This window comes from Macrobrachium nipponense, chromosome 8, assembly GCF_015104395.2.
Source record: "Macrobrachium nipponense isolate FS-2020 chromosome 8, ASM1510439v2, whole genome shotgun sequence".
Lineage (NCBI taxonomy): Eukaryota > Metazoa > Arthropoda > Malacostraca > Decapoda > Palaemonidae > Macrobrachium > Macrobrachium nipponense.
The window spans coordinates 116,147,524-116,162,181 of record NC_087203.1 but is presented as its reverse complement, the minus strand read 5'-3'; positions in this window follow the sequence as shown (position 1 = coordinate 116,162,181).

Sequence of the window (14,658 nt, the reverse complement as noted above, 5' to 3'; positions counted from 1 at the left end):
GTAAGCCAATTTAGGTCACCCCCGCTGATAATCTTCCTTTAATCTTCTTAAGCGTTGGTTGAATAAACACTGCGTCGACGATATCTGATATCCAAGCCCCTTTTGAGATGTTCATTACCTGCTTCTCTTTTATTAAGGCCGATTCCATCATTTGACTCTTGTACCGGCAGTTGCTGCTATAAATTACACGTGACATATTCCAGTTTATTCTATGGTTATGTTCATTTATATGGTTGAAAATAGCCGAGTTCTGTTGTCCATACCTAAATGACCTTTTGTGTTGTATTAATCTCTGGGGAAGTGATTTACCTGTAAATCCGATGTAAGATTGGTCACAGTCCTGGCATGGGATCTCATATACCCCAGAGTCTTTGGGAGATGTCTTTTGTTGGACGTTAATCAGGGATATGGCTAAGGTATTTGGGTAGGTAAATGCAAAAGGGTTGGATTTCCCAAGGGTGTGAGTTACTCTCTTAATCGTCTCCAGGTGGGGAATTTTTATTTTATTGTTGGGTGTGTCTCTGGTCTTGTCTTTAGGGGGTCGGTAGAAAATTACGTTTGCTTTTTGAATTGCTTTCTCAATTTATATGGTCAGGATACTTTAAAGATGAAAGTTGCTTGCGAATTAGTTCAAATTCTTTTTCCAGGAAATCTGGGGAACAAATTCGTAAGGCTCTTAAGAATAGGTTGTTGCTAGCTACAAGACCTTATCTTGATTAGTAATGTCATGATAGCTAAAGTAGTGAATATATGAAAGTGAGAACAGTTGGTTTTCTGTATATGGTAAATTTGTATTCTGTCGTGTCTCTGATTATTAAAACATCAAGAAAAGGAATTTTGTTGTCTGTTTCCCATTCAACTTTAAATTTGATGCTGGGCACTAATGCGTTTAATTTTGAGAGGAGTTCATTAAAATTACCCCACTTATTATCCAAAATTGTAGTATGTCATCCACGTATCTCATCCACAGCATGTTTTTGGGTTTTTATTGCATTTATTACTGTAGTTTCAAAGTATTCCATGTACAGATTGGCTAAAATAGGACTTAAAGGACTACCCATACTACACCCGAATTTTTGCTTGTAGAATGATTCCCGAATGAAAGTACGTTATTAGATGCACATAATTCAACTAACTTTATTATTTTGTCAAAGCGCCAAAGGGAAATGATCTGAATAGGGGGATAATTTTCCCTTAAAAACTGAAGAACGTCCTGTACTGGTACTTTTGTGAATAGGGAGTCTACGTCAAGGCTTAAAAGTTTTATGTTGTGAAGTGGTATATGTGCTTCTCTGAATTTGTGACAAAAGTCTTCCGAATGTTTGATGTGACTGGGAGAAAAAGTGCCTAAAAAGGAGAAAGGAGGCCAGCTAACCATTTAGAAATTTTGTAATTGAAAGCTCCGGCGCATGAAACGATGGGTGCTGAATGGAAGATTGTCTTTTGTGAGTTTTGGGAAGACCATAAAAGTAGGGTAATTTAGGAAATTAATTACTTTAAATTTCTCTAATAGTTCAATACTCTTTTTGTCTTGGCCAATTAATCTTACTTTCCGAAAAAATTCTGTGGGAACGTTCTGGAGGGGATTTTTCGTCAGTTTTTCGTAAGTATTTGTGTCGCTAAGGAGCTGGTTGATTTTGTCGAGGTAGAAGTCTTTGTCCATTATTACAATTTTGCCGTCTTTGTCGGATCTACTTATTATAACATTTAACTTTTTAGCGAGTGGATGGCTATCATGAATCTGCGGGGAACAGGAATACTTATGAAGGTCAGTTAAAGCATTTAGTAACACTCCTTTTAAACATATCTCTTCACGGCTGTAGTTTTTGTCAGATATGAATTTATCAAAAGCCACTATGAAGTCTAGGTTGTTTTTGCGGTCTGGCATAAGGGCAAAGGATAAGCCTAAATTTAAAACTAAATGTTGATTTACAGTAAGGGGGGGTGTTGGATAAGTTTAAAACTTTGTCTTGTTGTTCAAGATTATTCCATGCGCTATTATCTATTAGGTATCTAACTTGCGTAAAAGTCTGTTGGAATGAGTCACGCTATTATAGGCAGCAATGTCGGAACAGAATGAAATATAGTACTTTTCTCTCTACATTTTGGTGTTTTTGATGGGCTCCTTTATTAGATATATATATATATGAAATTTATTTATTTATATATACTATATATATATATGCATATACATATGTAAATATAATATATATATATATATATATATATATATATATTATACTATATATACATGAATATATATATATATATATATATGCTGTATTTAAATATATGTATTACATGAATATATATATATATATATATATATTATATCTATATATATATATATATATACTATATGGTATATACATGCATACATACATTCATACATACATATCTAAATCAACAGTTTTATCTCAGGAATCAGATAAAATCAACGCGTGACGCGAGGAACGGTCATATGAATGAGTGAATACCCTCCCTATGCATATTTAAATAATAAGGAAAGAGCGTTAATGGAATGGGCGAAGACGCTGGAAATTATATAATAGTAAGAAATAATAGAATGATAATAATCGTCGCTTCGGATGCCCTCAGCGATTGTCAGGAACCCTTCCTCGCCGTCCTTCCTCCCGCTAGGAGTCCCATGATGAATGGGGGCTTAGATGTTAAAAGGAATCTAAAGATATTATTTGTACTTACGACGAGATTTTTTCCCCCTTGGGGACGGGAGGGAGGGAGGGAGGGGTAGGGGCAGGGGCGATGGTTGGAGTAATGGTAAGAGTAAAGCCTGGGATGTTAAAGCATAAAAAGTTATTGTATGTTTTTAACTTAAGGAAATTTTTTCCCCTTGGGGTGGGAGGGAAAGGGAGGGGAATAGGGGTGGGCGTCTCCTCCTTGGGTTGGGGGAGGGCTTGGGGGGTTATGGGGATAGTTGGTGGTGGGTAGGGGTGTGTTGGGTAAGGGGGTTAAAGGGGGATTCACAAATATTAAATTAAAAAGATCTGCGAACCGTCTCCCCCTGTAAATACCGCCAGGTGAAAGGGTGAGGAAAGTCGGGAAGACTTGAAGAGGGGTGAGGGGTGCCGGGGGCCGGGGTGGGGGACCAAAAGGTGCTCCTCTCAACCCCCCCTCCCTGCGGTCTCACTCCCACCTCCTCCTTCTATGATTAATGATGCACGCGTCGACCGAAATTAATGAATGTCACTGTGGCATACGTCCCGCCTCGAGACCGCTTACAGGGTGGCCCCGTCTAAAACTTCGCGGCTCCGATTTCGTCCAAAGCCTTTTACATGTGGGAGTGTTATTATTCGCCGTGATTCACAAACATCTAATAATTGCTTCGTCCTTTTGTCAGCCTCGACAAAAGCTCCTCTCGGTCGTTAACGGCGTTTTCGGGACATATAAATGGATGAGGAATGACGAGAGAGACTCCAGTAGAGGCCATTGAAATCGGGTTCTTTCTCTCTCGAAGAAGAAGTGGGAATAGCTGGTGGCTCGTGTTTGTCTGTGTGAGCGTGGCTGGAAAAAGGCGCTAAACGGCTGGAAGATGTCGCCGCTCTTGAATGGACCCGACGTCCATCCTTCCAGCGACAGTTTATCTATCATTCCAGGCCGCAGTCCACAGTGGCAGGAACTGGTAGGGACATTACACACCTACAACACTCATTGCCCTCGTAATTTATGATCTCGCTGAAGGAGAGGCTCCTTGAATTATTATACTGGTCGGAGCGGGGTCATCTTCTTGTCTCGCGGTCGGGCGATCAAATGGGACATGAAGAATGACTAAATAGCTTTTCAATTTGACCGGTTTAAGGACCTGGTGTTTTGGTGGGTGGGCAATTGTTCTTGTCATTTATTTATTTATTTATTTATTTATTTATTTATTATCTGGAGTGCTTCCCACTTTTGCAAAGTAATTTTGTATGACATTTTGATACCGATTGGACCAAATAAAATGAACTTTTTTTAAAGATATGAAAATATTGTAATTTTGAATCTTTCGGGGTTATGAATGTATTGTAATTTTGTTTGTCAGTGAATCTATCTATTTGTCTGTCTTTATGTGGCTTGCGTGTAATGTTCTTGGTTGATTGACCTCTTTCATTATCATGTTTCAGGCATTTTATTTAAGATATCAGTACTAGGGCGTTTTGTAATAGGTATATGTGGATAACTTTGTATTGGAGAAGTCCCAGTGTATATGGAAAAAGAAGAATGAGGGGAATAGAAAGATATAAAAGTGGAAGTTATTGAAAAACAAAAAGGATAGAAGGATATAAAGGTGGAAAGTTCATGAAAAAAGAGAATGTTAGGAGGATATAAAGGAGGGTAGTTCATGAAAGATGAGAATGTTAGGAAGATATAGAGGAGGGTAGTTCATGAAAGAAGAGAATGCTAGGATATAAAGGAGAGTAGTTCATGAAAAATGAGAATCCTAGGAATATATAAAGGAGAACAGTTCATGAAAAAATGAGAATGTAAGGAGGATGTAAAGGAGGGGAGTTAATGAAAAATGAGAATGTTCGGAGGATATAAATGGAAGGTAGTTCATGAAACATGAGAATGTTAGGAGGACATAAAGGAGTAAGGTTAATAGAAAAAGAGAAGGGTAGAATGACAAATAGGAAGTCTGTTAGAAATCGAAACAACAAATCAGAAATCTCAAGAAAGAATACCAGGATGAAAGTCACTCTTGCCCAGTGAGAATGGGCATGGGTAGGGGGTGTAGGTGGGGTTGGGGGATGGGGCTGAGGACCCCCTGAATGCAGCAGCATCAGCTGTCCCTCTCCATCATAAAGGAAGACCGATACCGCAGCCGATAAGAATTACCGTCAGTGAGGAGGGCCATGTTTCGGGTATCGGGTATCATGTATCAGCGGACGAGGGTGACGCAAGATACTCCAGCCGATAAAATAGTTATAGTAAGAGAGAGAGAGAGAGTGGAAAAGGAATCTCTCTCTCTCTCCCTCTCCCTCAAGAGTAGGGTGGGGGTGGCGGTTGGGGGGGAGTGGGGGCTGTTTGTGTGTTTTGTGGGCGCCTCCTCTGGGCTGATGATGTATCGCTTAAAACAGTACTTAGGAGACAGTAGTTGGATGTATTGCCTTGGATGTGTCTGTGTTTGTGTGTTTGTGGTTTGTGTTTTTTCAAGGATTTTTTCCCTTTTTTTTCTCTTTTTTGTCTCTTGGTGACTGAGTAAACAAGGTATTGTGTGTGTATATGTATATATATGTGTATATATATATATTATAATATATATATATATATATATAATATATATATATATGATAATATATATGTATGTATATATATATATATATATATATATATATATATATATATTATATATATGAGCTACAAATGTCCTTTAATATCTACCTCTGACAAATTTTCTTATTGACTAAAAAATTCCCCTTCGGTTGACATATATGAAAATATATTATTTCCGAGGTAGAGCGAATTAGATATTAAAGGGCACTTGTAGCTCGATGTATATATATGTATATGTGTAAAATCTCCTGGTCATTTTGACCAGATACATATGAAACTGTAATAGCCACAATGCCCTCTTTTAACTCCTCAAATTCTTTGCTATTTTTTTGGATATGCTTGTCACTACTACAAAGCCTCGAGATCCAACTTCAAAGAAATATGAAGAAATCATAATATGTCCGGTAGCGGGAAACGAACCCGCGATGCCATAATCACGACAAGGTGACCTTGCTGACCTGAAGAGAGAGATACAGCAGTCTCTGAAATATAGTGCTTGCTCTATATATTTTGGCGTTTTTTATGGGCCCCTTTTAGTTAGGTGGCAATTCCATTGTAAAGCAGAACATTTTTACCAGTCCTATATATATAGTATTAATTAATAATATATATATATAATATAATATATTATATATTATTATATATATATATATATATGATATATTACACTTATATATATAATAATTAATATATATAATAATATATATATATATATATATATATATATATATATTATAGATAATATATCTTATATATATATATACATATTATATATCTATAATATTATAATATATAATATTTATATATATTCTCCCCTCCACAGTGTATATATATATATTGTTCTCCTCTCCACGTGGATGCATGCAGATATTTTTTTAACGTCAGGGACCAGGACCTTGTGAAATATTTTACCCGTTCGTGATTCTAATGATTGACTTTCCAGCTTATGGAACTTCAGGGAGACGTTTGAATAATGTCGCCTCCTGTTTGTGTCGTGGGGGGGGGGGGGGGGGGGGGGGGGGGTTGTGACCGGAATGTGTCAGTGGGGGGGGTGGGGGGGGGGGGGGAGAATTGCAGAAACAGCCTCTGGCTGATCGCTATGCGGTAGAATTAGACATTATTAGTTTGGAGATTGGATGCGACAAGAGAGGAAAAAATGCGATTTTTTTTGTTGATTACCTATCTATCTGTCTAGCTCTATCAATCTATTAATCTGTCTATCTATGAATGTTTATGTATAGTGTGTATATGTATATGTATATATATATACAATATATATATATATATACATACAACTATACTGTGATATAATATATATATATATATATATATATTTATATATGTATATATATATATATATATATATATATATATATATATATATATATATATATATATTATATATATATGTGTGTGTTGTGGGTGTGTGTGTGTTGACGTTTAACTATGTACGTACAATGTTATAAACCTTTGCGAAACTAATAATAAGGAGAGTCGTTTGTTAATGAAGTTATTTTACATTAATATTTAACCGCATCGTGGTACTTTTTACACTTTTCCATTTAAGGATACATAAGAATTATCTGTGTGGTAGTTAATGCGAAGCGTCCCCCCTCCCCCTTCTGTTTTCTAACTAGTTTGTGACTTTGCAAGAAGCTAACTTCGTTTACAGAGTCGTTAATATTATACCATTCTTTTTAAAAATAAGGCAACTCACGCGTTGGAGACATTAGACGGAAAATATTTTAGAATGAGCAGTTTTATCAATATATCGTTATATTTCAGCAGTTAACTTATATTTTATCGTAATTCGGTGATTCATAAAAGGAGGGGGTTCATTTTGAACGTATTGGGTATGACATTAGTTTTCACTGAAATCCTTGTGCCCCTGAAGACGAAATTTTTATTGAATGGACGAATCTTTTCCTAAAATATTTACCGAATGTCTTCACAGTTAATTGGTGTTTACGCATGCAAATATCCTCAGTCAGCTCATATGTGCACAAATGTCTCCGCGTCGTGGCTGAAATTGCATTACATAAAAATGTCCATTAGTTATCGTACTGAGGAGCAATCATTTTCTGAATTTCAACTTCGAAACCCAGCTATGGCAAGTCTCCTGGATATTTAATATCGTCCCAGCACAAATTTTGGTTAAAGGAAAAAGATGAGTGGTTCACGATCGTATTTTATGGGTCACGAATTCATCCCTTAAAATTACCTAAAAACTTTAAATATTTAATTTTTTGGGACCAAAATTATTTGAAGATTCACCCCAGTAAATGCTTTCGTATTTTAGGGGTCATAAATTGCCCCCTTAAAATTACCTAAAGAATTTAAGTATTTAATTTTTCGGAACCAAAATATTTGAAGATCTGCTCCAACATATTTTTACAATTAGGTGACTGGAGATGAAATATTGCGTAAGGAAAAGGGTACTACATTTATCATTATATTTTAGCTACCGTTAATTGAGTATGAGAAAGAAAATGGAGGATTCGTGTGGTTTTTCATAAAAAAAATTATTTTTCATATTATTTAAAAATAGAACAATTACTCGAAAGTAACCGTATTATACGCAACTAAGTAAGAGTTGCATACATACATATATGCATACATATATATACATATGTATATTTGTATACACATATAAATGCATACATACCTATATATACACACATATATAATCGTAGAAGTTATACGCAACTAAGTAAGAGTTTCATACGCACATACATGCATACATATACATATGTATATTTATGTATACACATAAATGCATACATACCTATATATTTACACACATATATAATCGTAGAAATTATACGCATTTAAGTCAGGGTTTTATACGTACCTAGATGCATACATATACATATGTATATTTATGTATACACATATAAATGCACAAATACCCATACACACACATACACATATATTCATAGCTTTCATGCCGTGGCGAAAGGCAAAGGAGTTATACGCAAATGTTTTGTGAATGTTAATCTTTTTTGTCGTATTTTTTTGTTTCCCTCTCCTATGCCTGGAGGCACATCGTGCGGCCAGTGAAATTTGAGTCTTGAGTTGTACGTAGTTGCAACATACCCAAACCTGTAGCGGTCTCGTGTACTCGCGTAGAGCTTTTACAAATCGAGTGAGAGAGAGAGAGAGAGAGAGAGAGAGAGAGAGAGAGAGAGAGAGAGAGAGAGAGAGAGATGTAGTATAGTACTTTTACGGCGGTATTGTGTTTCAGAATAATAATAATAATAATAATAATAATTAATATAAATCAATAATAATAATAATAATAATAATTTTTTTTAAAAATAATAATAATAATTGTAATGTAGTACTTTTACGGCAGAGAGAGAGAGAGAGAGATGAGAAGGCGAAGAGAGAGAGAGAGAGGAGAGAACGAGAGAGAGAGAGAGAGTATTAGTATTTTTACGCGGTATTGTGTTTTATCAGAATATTAATAATAATTAACTAATAATAATAATAATTAATAATAATAATAATAATAATTAATAAAATAATAATAAATTGTAATGTAGTATTTTAACGGCAGAAGGGGAGAGAGAGAGGAGAGAGGAAAGAGAGAGAGAAGAGGAGAGGAGGGAAGAGAGTATTGTAGTGCTTTTACGGCGGTGTTATGTTCCAGCAGTAAATAATAATAATAATAATAATTAATCTAAAATAATAATAATAATAATTTTTTTTTAAAATTTGCTGTATATCAGGTGCCACAATAATGTTCAGGAAAATACAGGTCAGACCGAAGATGAACCCAGGATGGTTCACCGCTAAATATTATAGTGGACTTCATAGGCAGCATATCTCGGATCTAGGGGAGAAAGACATGATAATAATAATAATAATAATAATAATAATAATAATAATAATAATAATAATAATAAAATAATTAATAATTGTTATTATTATGACGTTTTTAGTTACACATCAGCCAATCATTCCTTAAATCATTTTCTCGCAGAACTTTAATTATTATTATTTTATTTATTATTATTATTATTATTATTATTATTATTATTATTATTATTATTATTTATTATTCATTATTATTATTCAGTAGATACAGCTATCCATATGGAACAAGCCCAGCACTGTGGCCACACTTAAAGTTCAAACTTCTAAAAGAATATGGTGTTCACGAGGAAGGGAAATACAGAGAGAAGAGACCCCACTTAATTAAAAAAGAAAAAAAAAATGAATGAATTAACAAATAGATAAAAATGAATTGAAATTCAAGGAGAATTATAGTATCAGGGTTGTAATGTATTGCATCTTCGCTTGAACTTCTTCCAAGAAAAAGTTTTTTTGATTATCATCCCAAATTTGCATCAACTATTTATTTTCCGTTTTACTGTTTTTTGGGTTTTTTTCGTATTGTCGTAATTTACGTAAAATGTATTGATTAATGAATGTATTTATACAGTTACCGAGGAATGTCTTTCTTTGCATTACTTAAGCAAACTTTTCCAGCAGTTGTTACAGAAAAATATTCATAGCTTTGAATATCCTGTATATAAATAGTATATTTTTATTCGGTCTCTCTCTCTCTGTTAGTGTTTAGATATATCTGTATCTATCTATCTATCTGTTGTCTATCTATATAGTATATAATATATATATATATATATTATAATAATATTATATAAATTATATGTATATATTATATATTATATATATGTATATATATATATATATATATATATATATACTAATATCTGATATATATATAGATAGATAGATAGCTAGATAGATATGCCGTTGCATATATAATGTAAATATATGTCTGTCCTTCTCTGTCTATTTATGTATGTATACCAGTGTCAGTGTATACATACATGGAGACCCTTTTAGTGTAAGGAATGATTGATCGGAATACTTATGGCGTCGCAAATAGCCAACGTTATTGTGAAATCTACAACACTTTGACATTTACTGGAAACAGGTGGTAGGTGTTTGATCTAATCTCTCTCTCTCTCTTTCTCTCTCTCTCTCTCTCTTTCTTTCTTCTCTCTCAGACACAATATGGTGCTGAAAGTACAATGAGAATTGCATCTCCGGCATGAGAGAGAGAGAGAGAGAGAGAGAGAGAGAGAGAGAGAGAATTTATAATTAATATTCCATCTCTCCTTCCCTGTAACCCACGAAATATCGAATTAGGTAAAGTATATACTTTTTCTCGCCCTTCATATTCACGGAACACCAGGAGGAGGAGGGAGGAGGAGGAGGAGGAGGAGGAAGAGGAGGAGGTATATGTTAGGTTTGCCTTATTTCCATAAAGGAAGAGAGACGCAGTCCAAATTCGTTCCTTTGCGGTGGCCAGTTGATATCAAGTAAATTGTTTCCCCAGGCTTCAATTATATCATTATCGACGACCACCTTGAGACCTGAGACATGCAAACGCTCATGACTGACTCTGTGTGTGTGTGTGTGTGTGTGTGTGTGTGTGTGTTATGTAAATATGTTTATCTATAATTTGTCATGATTTTTTTTTGCAAATATTATTTCCTTCTCTCTCTCTCTCTCTCTCTCTGTTATTCATATATTTTTTATTTTTTTTTCTCGTCTCTGTAATTTGTTTGATGATTTAATTTGCAATATATTTTTATTTTTCTTTCTCATCGGCCTCTCTCTCTCTCATCTCGGTTCTCTGGTCTCTCTCTCTCTTCTCTGTTATTTAAATATTTTTTTTTCTCTGTCGCTCTGTAATCTGCAAATATTTTTTTCCTTTCTCTCTCTCTCTCTGCTTTTGTAGATTATTCAAATATCTTTCTTTCTTTGTCTCGCTGTAATTTGCAAATATTTTTGCCTCTCTCTCTCTCTCTCTCATTCTAGTTCATGTTTGTGTGGAGAAGAGTGACCAAAAAAAGAAATGGACACCTGTAGTACTGCAATGCATAGTAATTGCATTATTAGCCTTCGCGAACTCACCTCATTTGCGATTGGGAGACACATAGCCCGATACCATCCAGTTTCAATTGAACATATATAGAATATAATATATATAATATAATATATATATATATATTATATATATAATATTATATATATATATATATATATATATATATATACACACAAGTGAATATACGTAAACACACAAACATGTTGACGTAAATAGAATTATCGTTATTAATATTGTAATTATTCCTGTTATGGTGTCATGTAAGTGGCAGGAGAATTATCAAGCGATATTTGGGAACCAAATCACTACAAGTAATATTAGTATACCTAAACCGCTGTTTACATAGATTTCCCTGCATTATAGACATACGTAAACCTAGATTAAATTGCAGGATTAATAAGGTGAACGATATAGTAAGAGCAGTTTCATTTGTACCTTCGAGTTGTATATACCATCACCGGCGGTGCATTTTATCGTCGATCCAACCGCTTCAGAGCGCCGACAGCGCTTATTATAGCGCTCTAGTGGAGAGAAAGGTTTTAGTTTAGCGGGTTCTGGGTTTATCATGAAGGGTGGGTTTAAATTTTAAGGAGAGAGAGAGAGAGAGAGAGAGAGAGAGAGAGAGAGAGAGACGGCCACATTGCTGTTGGCAGCAGCAGCAGCAGCAGTGTGGTGTAGTCAGTGCGATTGAGTCTAGAGCGCGTGTGCGTGTTGGTAGTTGGAAGGAGACCGCAGTGCCTAGAAGAATTTTTGTTTTTTTGTTGCCATCTTCCCTAATGTGTGTGAGTGTGTGTGTCCGTGTGTGTGTGTGAGTGGAGTCACCCACCACCTGGCCATTAGCTTGTTTTCTGTGTTTTCGGAACTCGCTGACTGCCTGGCTGGCTGGTTGGTTGGCGTGTTCTGAGAATAACCGAGGAATTTCATTTCGCTTTTTAAAAAGTTCCGACGCTAGTAGTGCTATACGTTTCTTGCTTCAAGCCCGCCGACAGTGCTACGTTTCTGCTTTTAGCCTGCCGCTATTACCAAGGCCCTTTCCAAGGCCTTTGTACCTTGGCTAGTATATACTATATTTGTGCTTCAAGCACTCCGCTAGTACTACGTTTTTGCTTCAATCCCCGCCGCTATTACCAAGGTCTTTGGATCTTGGCTAGTACTATCTTTCTGCTTCAAGCCAGCCGCTATGACCAAGGTCTTTGGACCTTGGCTAGTACTATCTTTCTGCTTCAAGCTAGCCGCTATGACCAAGGTCTTTGGACCTTGGCTAGTACTATCGTTCTGCTTCAAGGACGCCGCTAGTACTACGTTTTTGCCTCAATCCCCGCCGCTATTACCAAGTCCTTTGGATCTTGGTTAGTACTATCTTTCTGCTTCGAGCCCACCACTATTACCAAGGCCTTTGGACCTTGGCTAGTACGTAGGTCGATAGAACTTGGCTAGTACTATCTTTCTGCTTCGAGCCCACCGTTAGTACTACGTTTCGGTTGCGGCGTCTTGGCATAGCTGTTGTAGCCATGGTTGTGGCAGCTCTAAAGGCGAAAGGAAGGCCAGGCCCTTCGACCCACCAGATACCGCGCCCGCCTTCTTAGAAGACAAACTCTCTCTCTCTCTCTCTCTCTCTCTCTCTCATAAACACATTTGGTTAGTTAATCAATGATCAAAGGGTTTGTTGTCGTCCTGATAGACTGTGGTGAAGAATAGGGGGGCGAGAATAAAAGAAATAAAAAAAAATGGTAGGAGCCAATTGAAAAGGAATTGGCCGCCATTGTGTTGTGTGTGTGTTTGAGAGAGAGAGAGAGAGAGAGAGAGAGAGAGGAGCTGGGCAGCTTATCGTCTTATCCTCCCCGTATCTCGAGGACGGAGGCATCGGCCTAACAAAAGGAGTGAGGCTTGTGTGTGAAAATCACCGCCCTCTTCCTTCCTTCATCCACGCGCGATAAATTCATCATCAGGTCTTCTCCTATTGGTGGGGGCCAGTCAGTCATTCAACCAGTCATTCAACCAGCTAGCCAGTCATTCAAACCAGCCAGTCACCGACAGCCTCCGAAAAAAAAAAGGATTAAAAAAAAAGATATGGCGTCATTGTCAATTTTGAAGGCTTCAATTTGCAGCGCTCGACGTCGCATCGTTAGCCATTAGCCATCATCAGTGGCTCGTCGATTTAGGATTAAATGGATAACGATGGAGTGTCGATGGGGGTTATCGAGGTGGAGAAGAATGAAGAAGGGGGTGAGGGATTGGAGTGGGGAGGGGTTGGGGAAGTCTTTGTAGAGGGGATGATGATGATACGATTTTTTTTTTTTTGATGGATGCTGATGTATGGAATCGGACGACGGACACACGAATCGAAAACCCACACTTGGACATCAAAGACATCTGTTTATCCTTTTTTTATTATTTATTTATTTATTTAATCCTTTTTTTATATCTGGTTTGTAATGTCAATGTTTACTGTGTCAGTTTTTACCTTATCGTCAACAGCGTCAACCAAAACTTCCTATTTTTTATCATTTTTTTTTTATTTATCTTTATGTTTTAATTTATTCATTTTTTTTTAGCAAGCAACAACGACGCTGACATTTTCGTATTCGACGAGGATAATAACCAGGTTGATTCAAGGTGTTGTAAAAAATACAACACTTACAACAGGATATAATTACAACTACATTTATGATATCAGGTTGTGAGTGACAATGCTGTGCTCAGAATGGCTAATTGGAGATTATATAGGTTGATGTTGTTTGTGGATATAATACGATTGAAGATAAAATATATAGGCACAGTTCTAATGCATTACAAATCGTTTGTAAGCTGTGATTACCATAAAGATCTATTTGTAATGCATTACAAATCGTTTGTAAGCTAAATAAATACATAGGCACAGTTGTAATGCATTACAAATCGATTGTAAGCTAAGATAAACATATAGATATATTTGTAATGAGTTACAAATCGGTTGTAAGCTAAGATAAATATATATTTAATGAATTACAAATCAGTTGTAAGCTAAATAAATATATAGATATATTTGTAATACATTACAAATCGGTTGTAAACTAAATAAATATATATGCACAGTTGTAATGCATTACAAATCTATTATAAGCTAAGATAAACATATAGATATATTTGTAATGCATTACAAATCGGTTGTAAGCTAAGATAAATATATAGGCACGGTTGTAATGCATTATAAATAAATTTTAAACTTAGATAAACATATAGATATATGCAGAAGCCAGGTACTATGTCGTACCTCTGAGTAAATGGGGATACAATCCACAATGAAGTCAAATCCTTCTGTAGTTTAAAATATATATTTCTTGTACAGGATTAAAGATTTCGACCATCAGCTTTGGTCTTGTTCACTAAAATGTGAACAAGACCACAGCTGATGGTCGAAAGCTTTAATCCTGTACAAGAAATATATATTTTAAACTACAGAAGGATTTTACTTCATTGTG